This window comes from Suncus etruscus, chromosome 10 (genome assembly GCF_024139225.1).
Source record: "Suncus etruscus isolate mSunEtr1 chromosome 10, mSunEtr1.pri.cur, whole genome shotgun sequence".
NCBI classification, from domain to species: domain Eukaryota; kingdom Metazoa; phylum Chordata; class Mammalia; order Eulipotyphla; family Soricidae; genus Suncus; species Suncus etruscus.
In genome coordinates this window covers 98,727,704-98,736,297 of record NC_064857.1, presented here as the reverse complement: position 1 = coordinate 98,736,297, position 8,594 = coordinate 98,727,704, and the positions used below count along the sequence as shown (strand labels likewise).

At 41.4% G+C, this 8,594-nt stretch overlaps 1 non-coding gene across 1 annotated transcript; it reads right to left on the bottom strand.

Moving 5' to 3' along the window:
• Positions 1-7,987: 7,987 nt before the first annotated feature.
• Positions 7,988-8,094, bottom strand: LOC126021513 (U6 spliceosomal RNA). Its single transcript, XR_007500024.1, has one exon. It is a non-coding gene; the product is annotated as a U6 spliceosomal RNA (small nuclear RNA).
• Between the last annotated feature and the right edge of the window lie 500 nt (positions 8,095-8,594).

Below are 8,594 nucleotides of genomic sequence, written 5' to 3'. Positions count from 1 at the left end.
CATTTGAGTCCTTAGTCTCTCAACAATCAGCAGTTTCCAGGGTGAGTAGACAAAGATTCTCCAGGATGAATTTGAAAAGGTGGAAACAATTCCAGAGACATTAAACAGCTCTGGAAAGAGAGAGCAAAACTTTATTGATGCATCAAGTGTAAATGAATTGAAAACGTTCCCTGACTCTCTAGAATATTCCAGCCAGATTGTGGCTTTATTGGATTTGAAGTTGATATGAAATAATGGGGCAAAGGATGAACCAGGCACATTGATCCTTTTAGTTTCTATCACTTTATTCCTTCTTTAATATAAAATGAACATAGTTGATCTCTGAGCATAGAAGAAAAGAGAAAAATGAAGAACTCATCTATAAGCAGCATTTGCATATGAGTAAGTATATGCATAGTAAAGAATAGAACATTTTTGGCTAAAGATTTAAATTCTTGGCGTCATGGTGACAACTCTGGGAGGTAGAAATAACTTTAAAATTGGGTCTGTGGAACTCTCTGTGCTGGAGTCCTTCTAGTCATCACCTTCATCCCATTTGATGCTTCCTTCTCAGGCTTCAAAGTCCTGCTCTGAAGTACTCTGAGAGGTAATTTGGTTCTAGTACATTCTAGAGCCAACTGCCCTAAATAGATCTTTTTGAAAGTGAGCCCTGTAGATGCAGACATGGAGCTACAAAGTCAGCCTGGGATGAAAAAGCAGAAATCCTAGGAAAATGTGCTTTTTTCATGAGATCATCACACTCGATGGTGTACAAAGCCATTTTGACCTCATAAAGAACCTCAGGGGGAGAAGAGCAGGCGTTGGCAAGTTGCTATTGGCTGGAGTTCAAGAGGTGTCTGCTAAGGAAAGATTTGGCATCTGGATTGCAAGGACACCCTGATATCTGTGGGATGCTGGGTAATGCTGGGTAATGTGGCTGAGCATGAGTGACTATAGGCCACAGGCCAAACCAAGCCACCCCAGGAATGTGAACTTGTGCTACCAACTTTCTCCTTTGCTTTTGGCAAAACCACTTGCCACATTCCATGAGCCCGCCCCTCATCCACACCTGAAAAAGAGGGGCTTGCTGATCTGCTGATCAACACCCACTTGAAAGGGTGGAGCTGGGTTGAGTGCAAAATCCTGCTGAGATCTTAAAGGATCCCTGGTTTAAGGGCCAGTGCCTACATAGAGGGCCAAATGCCAGGAAAAAGTGTGCTTAGCATCAGAGTCAGAGGCTGAGGAGAAAGCAGGTATCTGTTGTCTGTAGTTAATAACTAGCTCAGCAGTGTAGCTCAGGCCTGCTCATCTGTGGAGAACGCACAGTTGTTAAATAGTTTGTAATGGCAGAATGTAAAGAAAAGAAAATGCCAAGGAATCTCTGTGTCTAGTTCTGACCCTCATGTCCTATTGCTGCCTGATTATCTAACGGGAGTGTCCGCAGAGCAGGAACTCTCTTCCACTGAAGGCTGATGAAACCTCTCCATTTAACTGTCTCAAAGGCTGCAGAGAATTAAAAATAGCCTTTTGTGGGGAGGAGAGAGTCCTTTGGGGGGCACTTTATTTGCTTTGGTTACTCTCTGCCTCCTTGGAATGTAGTAAAAACCTAGAGAAGTCAGTCCAAACAGAGCAGGCCTTGCAGAAAAAAGGACCCCCTCACACTGAAGTGAGTGCAGGGGCGCTCTTTCTGGGTTCTGGTTTTATAATCAGTTCTGTTTGTAGTAGGAATGAAATATCTCCACACCCCTCCTTGAATTCAGCATATGTCATCTTTTCTTTACTGCTGCCCTCCTTAAACAAACATTAGAGGGCCAAGTCCTTCAATACGGTATTGTGGAGCAGCTAATGTTAAATGCAGGTGAGCTCAGCCAATGGAATGGAATGACTGTGGCCCAAGTGGGCACAGCTCTCTTCCCGAACTGGAGGTGATGATTGCAAAGGCCACCACCAGAGTCAAAAAGGTTAATTGGGTGGTGGGGAACAGATGATTTGCATGGTTGATTGAAAGTTTAAGAGAAGGCATGATGGGTAGAGAAGGGGCCAAAAGCTAGAGGACACTGATCTCTGGAGTTTAGTCCACGGGATCCTAAGAAAATGGAGGATTGGGGGAGTGGAAGGAGGGATGGGAAGGAAGGTCATAGAGCTTAGGGTCAAACTTCGGTTAGTCCTCTTCTCTGTTTTTGTTGCACAAACACTTGCTCATGCGAACACACACACACACACACACACACACACACACACACACACACACCTCTATGGCTCAATTTTTAGATCCAGATTATATAAAAAACAAGAACCATATTAACACTGGAAGAATCCCAGACCTGTCTGAAGTAAAGTTATGGATGGTTTTTTTGTTTGTTTTGCTTTGGTATAAGTAAGAATTCCAGTGGGTTGGTTGTCAAACCAAGGAAATTCATCTGTTTCTCAGAAATCCCTGTGGGCAGGAAACTTTCAGCCCTCAGAGAAACATTTAGCTCTGAGTTTCTTGCTACTTGAGCCCAAAGAAGGCCCCTGGTGAGAAGATCCTAAGGTGCTGGCTATGCCTTAGTTATTAGTTACTCCCTTCATTAGAAGAAAAATGCCTGTAATGAGCAATGTCCCTCCTCTCTTTTCGTCACAAAGGTGCTATAAATATAAAATAGTGAATGATTTTGATAAGCATTGTCATCTTCCTGTGACAAGAGGGGCAGTATTATGTTTATAATTACAATTATTGTTTTGTTCTCTACACTCATCATGCTCTTAGGCCAATCACAGCAGACAATAGAGTCTCCCAGGAAAAAACAATGGTTTATTGCTAACGAGAAAACTCACAGGGCCACAGTACACAACCATTATAAATTATAGTATTCTGGGGCACTGATCATGCTTCTTTGTGAAATGAAGAAATCAGAATATCTGGCTATCTTCAAAATAATGGCATAGGTGCTGAGAGATAGTACATAGGTTAAGGCCTTGCATGTATGTGGTGGACTCCAGTTCGACCCCTATAACAGTTTTGTTCCCCCAGGTGCTATCATGATTGAACCTTGATCAGAGATCCAAGTATAAGCCCTAAGCATTGCCAATGTAGCCCCTCAATAAATAAATAAATAAATATCCAATGATATAAAAATGTAACAACATGTACATGTAAAATTTGGCACAAATCTAAATTAAGGTTTTATTATTAATATTTTTATTCAAATAATTTATTAAAATTTTCCATCCCTCAAAATAAAAAATGCTAGATCCAAAATGTTTGATTGACTTTTTTTTTCTTCTGCTCCTGACTTTGTCTATTGGTTCCAGGTGGCTACAAAAGCTTTGGAAATGTGTAAATGTGAATTAAAGTGTGCTCAAAGGGTAAAACTTTCCTGACTTTTGAAAATTTATAACAAAAAGAGACAAATGTAAAAGACTCACAAATTTTGTGTTACATATTGAAGTTGTGCTTTATTATTTTTATAAAGTAGTCAACAAAATTTTACAAAACTTTCCTTTTGTTGCTCTTTTAAATGTGACTCAGGGTGGGCCTCTACTATAGTGCCATCAGCACATCTGAAATAAAATTTGGGGCTCATTTATAAACTTCAGTTGGAAAGTACTGGTATAGGCTTTTAATAGACAGTAGAGACAGTGCTTTTTAGAGTTTAGAATTTATTCTCAAGTTCCCAATTTCAGGAGTATAACTGGTCTGAAAGGGCTATGTTTTTTAAACACAATGTCAGAGAAAATTGTGCGATACTTGAAAAAAGTCAAAAGAGAAGTTACCAACAGTCCCTGTTAACATACCCTGTGGCATCCCACCTTTCATTATTTTAATAGATTGTTTTCAAAATTCTACAGGTTTTCATGACAGAATTTTTTGCATGAATACAAATCAAGTGTGTCTAGTAGAAGGCCTTATGGATAGACTTGAGTTTCTCTGTAAATTCATCTGAGCATTTCTTACTGCACAAAGGGATGTGTTTGCTGAATTCTATGACCCAATGACAGACTTCTTTGATCCTGTTTAACAAGTTAAAAAAGTTTTGACATGAGTTTATTTCTTGTTTATGTGAGTCATGATTTTGTCTTTTTAAACAATACTAGAAAATTTAGGAGTTTGGGGTTTTAAGATTTAAGGTCTTCTTTCTGCGTCACATTAGTTGCTGGCTTCTATTTTTCTGGCAGTGGGAGTACTTGAAAACCCTGAGATGAGATGTTTTACCTGAAAGTCGATTGTCTCTTAAATGCTACTCCTATGCAGGGGCTCTACTCTTAAATGTTACATAGATAGAAAGATAAATAGATAGATGGATATAGATATATAAAATATATTATGTACTTTATTAGAGAAACTTTATTAGTTCACAGTTCAATTTAAAGAAGCTACAGAGAGAGAAAGAAGGCGGGTAGGAGTGGAGTAGGATCTTCTCCATCTTAGAGTTGAGGTTGTTGCAGGTCCTTCAGGTCCTTATTCTCAGGGACCTTCTGCTCCAGGGCCTTCTTCAGCGTGTGTGAGTGGAGGCCCAGGCCTTGCTGCTCACCGCTTCCATCTTGTTTGCCACCTTGAGCTTTGCCTCGGTGAGTGTCCCTCCAGGCACTCCATATAGCCCTCTAAAAACTTCTTTAAGGACTTTTCCTTTGCATGGTAGTTCTTGATGGCTGCCTTCTGCTTCCCGAAGCTCTTGAAGAAGTTGGGAAAGGACTTCTCCATGGCCCTCAGGTCGACAGTCAGCTGTTCTGCCTTCTGGGACTCCGCCCTGGACATCTCCTTCTGGTTCTCCTCATCCTTCACGGCCTGGTACACTGTTCTCTTGAACGCATTCATGATCATCCCCATCTCCAGAACCTTCTCTTCTAGCTTCTTACACCTGATGCTTTGCTCCAACTTCTCCCGCGGGCAGCTTCCACCACAGCGCTGATGTCCTTCTGGCTATACCTTAGCTCGTCCAAGATGGGTCTGCATGCGTGGGAGCACCCCGGCACAGGAATACCCAGGGCACCAAAAGTCGAATGCCATGGGCTGTGCCTCAGATGGGCACCTGGGAGGGCGGCGAGCATGTGCAGGGTGCCTCTTGAGCACTGGCCTGAGGATGGGTGGGGGGGGGGGGGTCGAACTTGGAAAATATCGTCTTCTGGTCTCAGGCTGGGAACTCCAGGTCACTGTCCTTATGGCTGGTGGAGGGGAGGCATCCAGAGTCCCCAGGGGTTCTGTTCTGGAGGTGCCAACATGCTTCTCGTGGCAACTGCCAGCACTAGTGAGTTGAGCAAGTCCTCAGAGGGCCTGGGGCCATCTGGGCTGCTTTTGGGGGGACTACTCTGGTGGAAGAACTCTGCCTCTCCCCGTGAAAATTAAAAGAGATCAAAAGGATTAAAGTTTGGGTCACCCAACTTGACTCAGTCCAGCTCTAAGCTCCCTGAGATGATGGTGCTGGACTCCCAGGCGCCTCCTCGATTGTGGGGTCCTTTTTTCTGTTGCTCCTAGCAGCGCTGCCCCAGTCTCTTTTTTGGGGGGTGGGGTGACCTCCTGTAGGCTACAGGGTTGTCTTGAAGTCCAGCTCCAGCCTCATGGGCCAGCTCACGGGGGCCATTCCCCGCTCAGGCTGGGGAGTTGCAGGGTTTGTGGTGGGACCAGAAGGAGGGCTGTCCATTCTGTCTGGGTTCTGGGGAGGGTTGGGTTCGATGGATCCTCCACGGGGGCCAAGGCAGGGCTGCCACAGCCAAGATCAGAGTCTGAGATCGCTTCTCCCTCAAGGCCACATCCTGAGGGCCACTGGCCTGCCTGGATTTTGCTGTCTCCAGGAGCTGTTGGCTGTGTGCATGGACCTTGGGGACTGCGATGCTGTCCTGGGGACCCCCAGTGCTGTCCAAGACAGAGCTCGCCTCCTGGCAGCAGGGACTCAGGAACCTGCATATCTGGGGGTTCTTTAACTGGGGTTCAAGAGTGCACACCTTATAGTTGAATCGTTTTCTTTCTTTATTTGAAACTCAGAACATCTTTTCTTAGAATAAAATATTTCACCCTGGCTGGCTCACCATACACACACACACACACACACACACACACACACACACTTTAACTTGTTTAATGACATATTAACCAAATGAATGGTTTATTTTTATCTTCCCCTTTATTTTAACTTTTTAAATATGATAAAAAGAAACCTTGATCTTATGTTATTTTGTTCTCATTTTCCAAAAAGAACTGGCTTTCTACAGAGCAAAATATGGGAAGGTGGGTCAAGTCTATACACATTTATTATGCATTTCGTTTATTCCTGTAGAAGGAATTGATTTTAGCAAACACAAACAAGTAAGGAATGTAACATAGATCATTCTACATATTTTCCTTTGAAGAAATTTGGAAATACTACACTTAGGATACAGATGTTTTCTTTCTTCTCTTTATATTTTTTTAGAAAAGAAATTGGATTTTACTAGTAGAAATATCATTAAATTTTGTGAGTATTGGCTTCTAGCATTAAAGTTTTTATAGAACATGTGAAAGTTTACTGGACAGCCACCCGTAGGGACATATGATTTTTTTATACCTCTGTAATTCTGAAAATGGAACATTCACTTTACAAATGCAGGGCAGCACACTTACAAATTTTATATTTTGTGGGCTATTTTCTTATATAAAGCAGCCACCTTGGAGATTTCATTTAAACTCTACAGAGCCTGAGCAGTAGTATAGTAGGTAGGTGTTGGCCTGTATGCGGCTGACACAAGTACAATCCCAGAAACCCATATGCTTCTCTGTGCTTGAGGAGTGATCCCTGAGCACAGAGCCAGGAAGTGAACTCCTGAGCACAGTTGTGGCCCCAAATCATACCTAATGTATAGTTCTACAATATCCTCACTCCTATAATTATCCCATGTAGTTATTTAATTTTTGGTCCTTTAGGAAAAACCTTATGAAAAGACATTGTGTACTAATAGACATTTCTAAAAAATTAGAAATTGATCTCCCATATGATATAGTAATTTCATTTTTTGATATTTACTCCAAGAGACCAAAAACTCTATTCAGAAGAGACATTTGTGCTCCTCTATTTATTGCATCACTTTTCATAATAGCCAAAACCTAGAACTTGTCCAACTGTCCAAGAACAGATGGTTGGATAAAGAAACTATAGTCCAGGGCTGGAGAGATAGCATAGAGATAAGGCATTTGCCTTGCATGCATAAGGATGGTGGTTCAAATTCCGGCATCCCATATGGTCCTCCGAGCCTGCCAGGAGGGATTTCTGAGCATAGAGACAGGAGTAACCCCTGAGTACTGCAGGGAGTGATCCAAAAACCAAAAATAAATAAATAAATAAAAATAAAAGAACCTATAGTACATAATAGAATTCTACACAGCCATAAGAAAAGATGAAAATTGCCACTACATAAATGGATGTGGAGAATATCATGCTAGTAAAATTAATAAAATGGAAAGGAGCAGATACAGAATGATCTCCCTCATGTGTGGAATATAAAGCAACATAGTAAAGAAACAAGAAATATTCAAAGGGAACAGAAACTGAGAGTGAGTCTTTAGTAGAAATCATTATGTGGTAGAAGGGATAGGGCATAGGAAGTAGGGAATACTGGAACGAGAGGGGAGTGGAGTTAACACTCAGGTGGAGGGTATGGTGTAGGAATATTTTTTTTCATGAAACCTTGTCATTATCAATATTTTAAATCACAGTGCCTAAAATATAATTTAAAATACAACAAAAAATTAAAACAAAAAATAAAAAAGAGTTATTGTGGCACTATTTAATTCCTTGGTATTTTTAAAGTCATAATTTAGAGATATAATGAAAACAATACACATATCTTTTGGATAGTTTTCAGTTGCTTGAAATTCTTCTTTAGTTTAACTTAAACAATAAAATGCATTTGACTTTTAATATTAAGAAATTCTTTTTAGGGGCTGGTGGATAGCACAGTGGTAGGGCATTTGCCTTGCATGTGGCTGATCCAGGACGAATGTGGGTTTGATCCCTGGCATCCCCATAAGAGCCAGGAGTGATTTCTTTCTTTTTTTTTTAATATGGAACGCTTCACAAATTTGCGTGTCATCCTTGCACAGGGGCCATGCTAATCTTCTCTGTATTGTTACAATTTTAGTATATGTGCTGCCAAAGCGAGCACAAGCCAGAAGTAATTTCTGAGTGCAGAGCCAGGAGTAACCCCTGAGCACCACCAGGTGTGATCCAAATGTTTCCCCCCAAAAAAGGGAAAAATAACTTCTTAAAAATTATTGAAATATGATATGTTGTTAAAATATAGAACAAATGGGGCTAGCGAGGTGGCGCTAGAGGTAAGGTGTCTGCCTTGCAAGCGCTAGCCAAGGAAGGACCGCGGTTCCATCCCCTGGGGTCCCATATGGTCCTCCCAAGCCAGGGGCGATTTCTGAATGCTTAGCCAGGAGTAACCCCTGAGCATCAAACGGGTGTGGCCCCCCAAAAAAACAAAAAAAACATAGAACAAAGTATGATTTTATTAATCTATTTACTGAATGGGTTAATGGCTAATTTTTAAAGGTTGATTTAATTCAAGGAAAACCTTTGGTTTGAAATTTGAAAGATCTTTTTGTGAATTTCATGCACTTTATAAAAAATGTGGGCATGTTCAAATTAATAAAATGGGGG